Here is a 9,590-nt window from a genome sequence, read left to right as displayed (position 1 = left end):
AGGCTGGGATTAGTAGACTCTCTGAATTCGTCCAGAAATACTGATTTTGAGGAGCAGTCTCTTACAGCCTTTGTTGACACTACTCACTGTCGCGTTTCCATGAACCCATAGTTGGCGGGTAATTAGCATTGAAAAATGTAAATAAATTATCAAGGGGTCATTGCAGCCACTAATTACCCCGCAATCGAATCTTGGACCATATGTTAAAAATCAGCATGCTCTGGAGTACCTATAATGTGATTTTTAAGCAAAAATCTAATTTTGGGCCAAAAAGAGGTGTGTAGAAAAAAGAGTAATTAGATGGCATAGCTACAAATTTTCATAACAATTGTGCATTTAATGATGAAAGCACCAAATTTGGCTGTGATGGAGTAATGGTAAATAAGGCATTTTCAGATATGGAACCACTCGATACTGGATTTGAGTGGCGCTATAAATGAGGGCAGATCCAGGAGAAAAATTCCAGGTTTCACCACGTTACTGTCTTAGTCCTGTGAGACCGTCCTACTACTGCAAAAGCATAGGGGAAATAATAGGCTATAGGAGAGAAAGAAAAGGTCAAACCCAGTAATCACCTTGGACCAACCATTGTTTGCAATTGCCAAACCAAGATTCCAGTGAAATTGAGCGAAAAATTAAGGCGAAGAGAAATTTATTATGATTCTGAAGTAGGTCTCCCATTGAAATGAAAGCTCCTGAGGATGGCAAGGCAGTTAGTTGCAGAAGGGGTAGCGGTGGGCAAAGCCTGGTGCAAGCCGATATTACCAGCAGGGTTTCTGAACTCTTTCTAAAAGGCTGCTCATGTCACACACACCAGGCAGGCCATCAGACGCAACCTGAACATCCTATAGCTGGCTTACTTAACCAAATACACTGAATGCCCAAAGTGATAGTCATGAGCCCCTAGAGTTTAATTGTCTGTAGTGTCAACCAAAGGCTGAGAATGTTGTCCCAGTTTCAGTACTGGGTAAGCCACCCTCAACCTACAGCTAAGTATCTTTATGTTTTGTTAGATCACTACAAAGAATCAGCTTCTCGCTATACATGGATGCTCTGGCTGAACTGTGTCAGTAGTTTTCATGACAGATCATACTCATTATTCTCGGTGGTTCGGTCCACACACACGGGACATGACAGAGCTCTCGGACAAAAGCATCCTGATGTGTCTGCAAAGATTTCAAGCTGGACATTCACACAAAAAAGACAGCCCGCCGTTTTTTTCTGTAATGGCACAGACCAGGCCATGAGCAGATCAATGCCATCACAAGGTGATGGTGGTGCAGTCGGTTTGACTGGAAGCATTCAGGTGCACTTCGACGTTGTGGATGGTTGCAGATTCCAAAAAGTGGCACGGGTCATTGCTGAATTTGAATCATCGCAAGCTGGGCAAACCAAGGGCTGCTTTACCATCGCCAGAGCAAACCAACACAGCGCAGGACAAAGTTTCTTCAGGATGTTAATACTTACTCTTATTCATGGAAGAAATGAAACCCATTTGAAGAAGAAGTGTTGACCTAATGGTTCTTCATACAAAAGGAAATCTTTGTCCAGAAGTCGTGAAGAGTGTGCAAATGTTGTCAAGCTTGGACGAGAACAATTCCATTCATATGTAGAGAGAACGCCTTGAAGACAATTCTAAACCTGTTGGGTGACACTATTAAGCTCAAACAAGCTAACACTATTCAGTTCTATGAGAATCCAAGTCTCCCAACTAGGGTAAGCAACAACTAACCTTCGCAAAAAAGACGACTGTGGACTCTTCCCCAGGCTCTACATAGCCTGTATCAAACATGAGAGGGTGATTTGAACGAATTCTTGAAGCATGAAAACCGGGCCTATCACCAGCCACTCTTGGTAATGGAAACTCCGCTTCAGCAAGAAGGCCGACTTACTTACCCCTTGAACCGCTTGCTGACAAAGATCCTGACCTCACATGTCCTCAATTATACTCGATGGACCTGCCGTTGTGGAAATGTTGAAGCCAGGAGGCAGAGGACATTTCAAGAATACAACACAGCTGTATTCATTCCCCTCGTGAATCACAGCTCGAATATTGATCTCGACTTGACCTGGTATGGGATTGCTACCTGAAATATGGGAGCCTAAAAGCAGCAGTAAGATGTAACTGTGGCAAGGGCATTCGAAAAGCATTTGCCTCTGGTCCTCTACCTAGTAATTGGCAAAATTTTCTCACCAACGAAGTGACAACAAACAGGAACTCTTCAGTTTCCTGTCAGAACAGGAATTATACAGTTGGTTGGCAAAGAAAGTAAATAGCTAGTTTGTCACAGACCAAGAAACGAGTACTCACTGTTTCCGCCGGAAGGACGCAGCCAACTTGGCACCATGCAACCACGAAGAGCCGACACTAGGATGATGGTTCATGCGGCTGATGCTGCCTTGGAATGTGGTCATCGGCGAATACTCATTCGTACCGTCGATGCAGAGTGAGGTACCCAGATGAGTACTAGATGAACTATAAACTACTTTTGGCACAGGAAAGAATCGACGTTACATAGCAGCACATCAATTTGCAAAGGCCTGGGACCTGAAAGTCGACTCTTCAGTGTTTCACGCAATAACGGGCTGCAACACGGTATCTGCCTTTGCGGAGTCACCAGCAAGAAGACAGCCTGGAGCCACATGGAGCCATTTCCGGGAAGTGACAACCATAGCCTTCCCTCCAGTGTGGCTTCACACTACAGAAATGGAAACTGCCTGATGGTGTCCTGTCGACACTGGAGGGAGTCATCGTGCTGTTCTACTTGACCGTACGAGCACATGCTGTGACGTGAACGTGCTGAAAAGAAGCTGTTTCAAGAAAATCCAAGATCACTGGGCATCTCCACAACAAAACGCTCTGGAGCAGCACATAAAAGCTGCTTATCAGGCTGTGGACATATCACGGGACAGGCCGCAATGGCGTTGTCAGTGCCGCCATCACCATGTGACTGGGGTTGGATGAAGTCCTTGGGAGATGAGCTGGAACCACTGGACCACACTATCTGAAGTGTCAAGAATCATGCCACGAGCTCATCTCTTTTGATTTACAGAAAACACTTACTGCGGTGGCAAGTGTGAGTGCAAAAAGCTGCTCTTAAATGCACTGGACTGTGTGTGCATGTGAAGGTGTGTGGGCCAAATATCTACAGAGATTCGGCCTCAACAGCCGAATGTTCATAATAAAATTTACTAAGTTTGGGAGTTCGGAAAATTTGTATGTTAATTTTCCAGTCTGTATTTTTACTTGTCTTTCATTGTAATAACTTTAAAATCTATCTCAAATGATTTTTCGTAACCTGGACTATGTATATTGATGCATTGGAATGAAATAATACAACCGTAAAAACAGAAATACATAGTTTAGTGTATCTGAACGGCAGCCATCTTGAAATTCAATATGGCGCCCACAGAAGATGAGTTTCTAGTGGTTCCGCCATCTGAAATATTCTGCATGTATTGCTCTATATCTTGTGCTTAAAAGTTAATGCTTTCATCAGAAAATGCACAATTGTTTGGTTATGCCGCTGTACTATAAGCTTTACCACTTAGTAATTTTTCGCCCAAAATATCTTTGTTCGCAGAATTGAAATTTATGGGGTTTAATTAATTAAGTACTTACAGAATAACACATTACACCAAAATCGTACTCTGGAAACCCATAGTTGGCGAGTAATTAGCAATGAAACACGTCATTAAATATTCTAAACATCATTACGACCACTAATTACCCCGCAATCGAATTGTGGACCTTATATTCGAAATCAGCATGTTCAAGAGACGGTAGAATTCAACCTCAGAATACGGTAGGATTCCGCTCCAGGAGGCGGTAGGATTCCGCCTCAGAATACGGTAGGATTGCGCCTCAGAATACGGTAGGAATCCGCCCCAGAAGACGGTAGGATTCCGTCCCAGAATAGGGTAGGACTCTGCCCCAGAAGACGGTAGGATTCTGCCCCAGAATACGGTAGGATTCCGCCCCAAAATAGGGTAGGATTCCTCTTAAATTACGGTAGGATTCTGCTCCAGGAGACAGTAGGATTTTGCCTCAGAATACGATAGGATCTCGCTCTAGGAGACGGTAGGATTCCCCCGCAGAACGGTAGGATTCCGCCTCAGAATACGGTAGGATTCTGCCCCAGAAGACGGTAGGATTACGTCCCAGAATAGGGCGGTATTCTGCCTCAGAATACGGTAGGATTCCGCCTCAGAATAAGGTAGGATTCCGCCCCAGAAAAGGGTAGGATTCCGCCTAAAATACGATAGGATTCTGCCACAGGAAACGGTAGGATTCCGCCTCAGAATACGGTAGTATTCCGCTCCAGTAGACGGTAAAATTCCGCCTCAGAATACTGTAGGATTCTGCCTGAGAATACTGTAGGATTCCCAGAATACGGTAGAATTCCCCCCCAGAATAGGGTAGAATTCCGCCTAAAATACGGTATGATTCTGCCTCAGGAGACGGTAGGATTCAGCCTCAGAATACGGGAGGATTCCGCCTCAGAATACGGTAGGATTCTGCCTCAGAATACGGGAGGATTCCGCCTCAGAATACGGTATGCTTCCGCCCAGGAGACGGTAGATCGCCTCAGATTACAATAGGATTCCGCCTCAGAATACGGTAGGATTCCGCCTCAGAAATCCAGTATGATTCCGCCTCGGAATATAGTAGGATTCCGCCTGGAGTACAGTAGGCTTCCGTCTCAGAATACAGTAGGATTCCGCTGCAGGAAACGGTAGGATTCCGCCTCAGAATACAGTAGGATTACATCCCAGAATAGGGCAGGATTCTGCCTCAGAAGACGATAGGATTCCGCCACAGAATACGGTAGGATTCCGCCGCAGAATAAGATAGAATTCCGCCCCAGAATACGGTAGAATTCCGCCTAAAATACAGTAGGATTCTGCCCCAGTTGTGCATCTCAAGCCTTTGGCAGACTCCGAAACCTTGTCTTTAGCTGTAGGGAGCTGTAATTATCTACAAAGTTGCTCATATATCGAGCAGTGGTGTTCCCCATCTTGCTATATGGCAGTGAGACATGGGTCACATACAGGAGGCACCTCAATGTACTTGAAAACGTCCAGCAACGTAGTCTACGTTCCATCCTCCGAGTTCGCTGGGAAGAAAAGAGAACATATGCCAGTATTCTTGCTGACACCTCATGTAGGAGCATCGAGGCGACCATTATCAATGAACAACTACGCTGGACGGGTCATGTTACGCGCATGGACGACAGTAGACTGCCAAAGCAGCTACTTTACAGTCCCCTAACGAATAGTAAACGTAATGCCGATGGGCAATTAATGAAAAGGTATAAGGATAGTCTTCAGACAAACCCCCTCACCTGTCAATAATTTCGAGTTAGCCCTACGGCAAACCGAGGCAGACAAGCTCCAGCGCCGAAAAGACGATGCAGCCCTCCACATGTGCAACGAATGTGAACGACCCTGCCGTTCTGTATCAGCCTCTTTCGTCTCCTCACAACTCATCAATAAAGGTGACATCCCTACTAACTCATATCATTGTATCATAGCTGGATGATCGTCATACTCGATTCCAAATGACACAAATGTAGTACTAGTGTGTGTGACATGTTGTGTTGTGTGTGTGCGTGTTATGTTGTGTTGTGTGTGTTACGTCGTGTTGTGTGCGTGTCATGTTGTGTTGTTGTTGTGTGTGTGTCATGCTGTGCTGCGTGTGTCATGTTGTGTGTGTGTCATGTTGTGTGTGTTTTATGTTGTGCTGTATGTGTATGTTGTGTGTGTGTGTGTGTGTGTGTGTGTGTGTGTGTGTGTGTGTGTGTGTGTGTGTGTGTATAATAATAATAATAATAATAATAACGGTTTATTGAAAATTCTGCAGCCCGAAGGCTGAAAATATACATTGGACATAAATGACTTATTACATACATTGGTGGTTTAACAAAAGCCTTCATTAGAGAAAGGTAAAGGAACATACAGTGAACATACATATTAATGTAGGTGTTGAACAGCAAACTCGTAGTGTAGTAACTCCCTCCCAGATGGTGTTAGGAGGAACTCACGTGGTGTAGTAATTCCCTCACAGATGGTGTTATGAGGGACCTCACGTGGTGTAGTAATTCCCTCACAGATGGTGTTATGAGGGACCTCACGTGGTGTAGTAATTACCTCACAGATGGTGTTATGAGGGGCCTCACGTGGTGTAGTAACTCCCTCACAGATGGTGTTATGAGGGGCATGAGGGGCCTGACGTGGTGTAGTAATTCCCTCACAGATGGTGTTATGAGGGACCTCACGTGGTGTAGTAATTCCCTCACAGATGGTGTGATGAGGGACTTGACGTGGTGTAGTAATTCCCTCACATATGGTGTTATGAGGGACATGTGGTGTAGTAATTCCCTCACAGATGGTGTTATATGAGTGAGGTTTGGTCCCAGGCCTTCCTATCGTAGACGGATTAACACATCAGTGGTTGTTGTTGGGTCTCGCGGGGGCCGTTATCACTGGGTACCTGGGACCTCACTGTGTGAAGGTTAACTTGGGTACGACTGTTACTGTTGAGTTGTTCTCACTGACTTAAGCACTGTTCACCACTGTTCACCTCTGTTTAACACTGGTTCCGTTCCTTTCCTAAATGAAATTGTAACTTCTGGCGAGAACTTGTTGATATTCCGGTGGGGAGGAGGGTTCAGGGGAGGGGGTTGGTATGGGCCAACTTAACAGTTGACCTGGCTGCTCCGAGAGGAGCGCCAGGTATGTCTTGACCCTTCGGTGGTCAAGGATGTAGTGTGTGTGTGTGTGTGTGTGTGTGTGTGTGTGTGTGTGTTTGTATGTCATGTTGTGTTACATGTGTCATGCTGTTTTGTATGTGTCCAAGCAAAGAGTCTGGCTCGAGCATTAACTATTTCCCAGCATGGGGAAACACAGGAGTATGAGTCGGCCAAGTAAAAGTCCTTCAAGTTTTTCTTGTGTGGGTAGTGAACATCTGTTATTTGGTACAGTGGTCTGGTGTCTTGTGGGTGAGAGACTTAAGTTGGTTTTTCCAGATTTATATTTAGTTCTGAGGTAACTGGTCTCCCCGTCATGTAACTCGGTCTATGTTTAGTTAACGTCAATGATATCATCCCTGTGCTCCATTATGATACGTGGTTAGGTGATACTCAGTGATTTCACCATTTCCTAACTTCCAATCCCTCCTATTACACCCTTTCTGTTATTGTTCCCCTAATTTATAATGCAATTATTATAGAAGCTTGAGATACCAATAGAGAAATACGGTTACTAATAGACAGCTAGGGTTAATAATAGGCATCCTAAATCATTATTATTATTATTATTATTATTATTATTATTATTGTTGTTGTTGTTGTTGTTGTTGTTGTTGTTGTTGTTGTTGTTGTTGTTGTTGTTGTTGTTGTTGTTGTTGTTGTTGTTGTTGTTGCTGTTGTTACGGTTTTACAGTACTAGGACAATATCATCATCTCTTGCTCAAATTCAAGGAACATATACTGGGTATTTCCCTCTATGTTGACGTCAGTAAAAACACTGTGGCATGAAGCGTGTGTACATCTAGACATGCATGACGCTGTGAGCACGGGGCGGCCTCTTGACGCCTGTGGCTTCATCCGCATGCTGTGTCGAGTTGGGTCGCCTGAACAATCGACTGTCTACAGGTGATTTTCGATCTTACTTTTGTATGTATAACTTGTGACGCTGCGAGTAATGCAAGAAGAGGAATATGAGGTGTTGGGAGGTGTACGTGGATGGTGGAAGGTGGAAATATTTAAGTGTTGATGGATACTGAAAAATAAGTGTAGTGGGTGTATCTGAATGTATATTGTGTAGGTTAGATATATTGGGTAATGTAAACAGAAGTTGCTCCTGTGTGTTGAGCAATTGAAGGAAAATGGCCAGAGAGAGAGAGAGAGAAAGAGAGAGAGAGAAAGAGAGAGAGAGAGAGAGAGAGAGAGAGTAGAGGAGTTTGACAGTGTTTATTGGCGAGTGCTTGGTAGAGATGAACTGACTCATATACTTTATCTACCTGGACACAGTGAGCTGACTCATATACTTTTTCGACCTGGACACAGTGAGCTGGCATCATATACTTTATCTACCTGGACACAGTGAGCTGACATCATATACTTTATCTACCTGGACACTGTGAAGGAGATGGCTCGTTACCTGAACTACCTGACGTGGGCCTGGCTGTTGGCTCTCTGCTTCTCGCTCACAGCTGCACAAGGTGGTAAGTATGTATGACTAGTTCTCTCTATTATTTCTATACTGTACTGTTGTTTATACTTGTTAAGAACTGTCATGAGAATATATACTTAATCTTATACGAGTGTCTTAGTTAATAAGATATTGTCATGTAGTAATATGAAGAAGACTCTGTTATCGGGACTGGTGTCAGGAAAGTCATTTACGAATGTTGTGGAGAATGGATGTATTCTGTTCCCTGTCTTCGTGTACAGTGTTCGTGGGTTGCAGGTGTCAGCGGTGGTGGTGGCGGCAACAAGGCTTGGGATGTTGGACCTTCCCCTCCAATTGATGTTAGTGAATATATTGGGGGATGGAACGCTTCAGCCCCAGGCCCGGTAATGTTAACACCAACAATATACCGTTTTGTTATTCTTATTTCTTAACGAAACTTTTTTTTTTTAATTACGTTCCCAAAATACCAAGAATTTTACACATATAGATTTGTTTAATTCAACCTCGCTACTACAGGAACGCAATTCTGTATACGTATAAATTACACTAAATAGGGATAATTGCAAATTAGTAATAACTTCTATCTAGCTATAAATGATAAGTTTGACCTTAAAACGTATCAATGAAAAGTTTCTTACAATACTTAACCTAACCTAACCTAACCTAGTCCACTTAAGGTATAACTTTGCTATTTCATGATAGTACACGACACCTAGGATGAAACACGGCATATTTTTTTTTCTCTCTCTCTCTCTATATATATATATATATATATATATATATATTATTCCTGGACTACTTATTTTATTATTATATCATTGTAAAGATAAAGACAATATTTCTGGCGTCTCATACAGGGAGTGATATTGAGACCACGTCCAGGCGGCAGGAGACCACCAATCAGATGGGGTGGTTAAGACTCTACTGGCAGTGAAGTTAACCAACAGTCCTACAGGTGGAGGACATAAACTCGTCCATGTCTGACACACTCCTGAAGAAGCAATGTGTATACCACCACTCGGGGACCACTCTTGAGGAACTTTCATTATTATCACTAACTTTTTCAGTACCTGTAGAAAAGTTCACTAATTTTATATATATATATATATATATATATATATATATATATATATATATATATATATATATATATATATATATAATCAACAACTCACCAGCCAGGACTCGAACCCTCGACCTACTGTGTGGGACCAGCCCACAGTAGGTCGAGGATTCAATTCAAAATGTTATATGGACTAAAAATGAATATATATATATATATATATATATATATATATATATATATATATATATATATATATATATATATATATATATATATATATATAATAAAATCACAGGAAAAACAGAACACCTTAGCTTTTGTCTTTATT

At 42.8% G+C, this 9,590-nt stretch overlaps 1 long non-coding RNA gene across 1 annotated transcript; it reads left to right on the top strand.

Annotated features, from left to right (window-relative positions):
• The first annotated feature begins 7,545 nt into the window (after window positions 1–7,545).
• Window positions 7,546–9,274, top strand: LOC121878262. Its single transcript, XR_006091118.1, has 4 exons — window positions 7,546–7,655; window positions 8,107–8,227; window positions 8,473–8,579; window positions 9,054–9,274. It is a non-coding gene; the product is annotated as an uncharacterized LOC121878262 (long non-coding RNA).
• The last annotated feature ends 316 nt before the right edge of the window (window positions 9,275–9,590 follow it).

This window comes from Homarus americanus, unplaced genomic scaffold (genome assembly GCF_018991925.1).
Source record: "Homarus americanus isolate GMGI-L3 unplaced genomic scaffold, GMGI_Hamer_2.0 scaffold36594, whole genome shotgun sequence".
NCBI classification, from domain to species: Eukaryota; Metazoa; Arthropoda; class Malacostraca; order Decapoda; family Nephropidae; genus Homarus; species Homarus americanus.
Note: the sequence above shows the minus strand (reverse complement) of the source record. Positions and strands in the feature narration are given on the sequence as shown.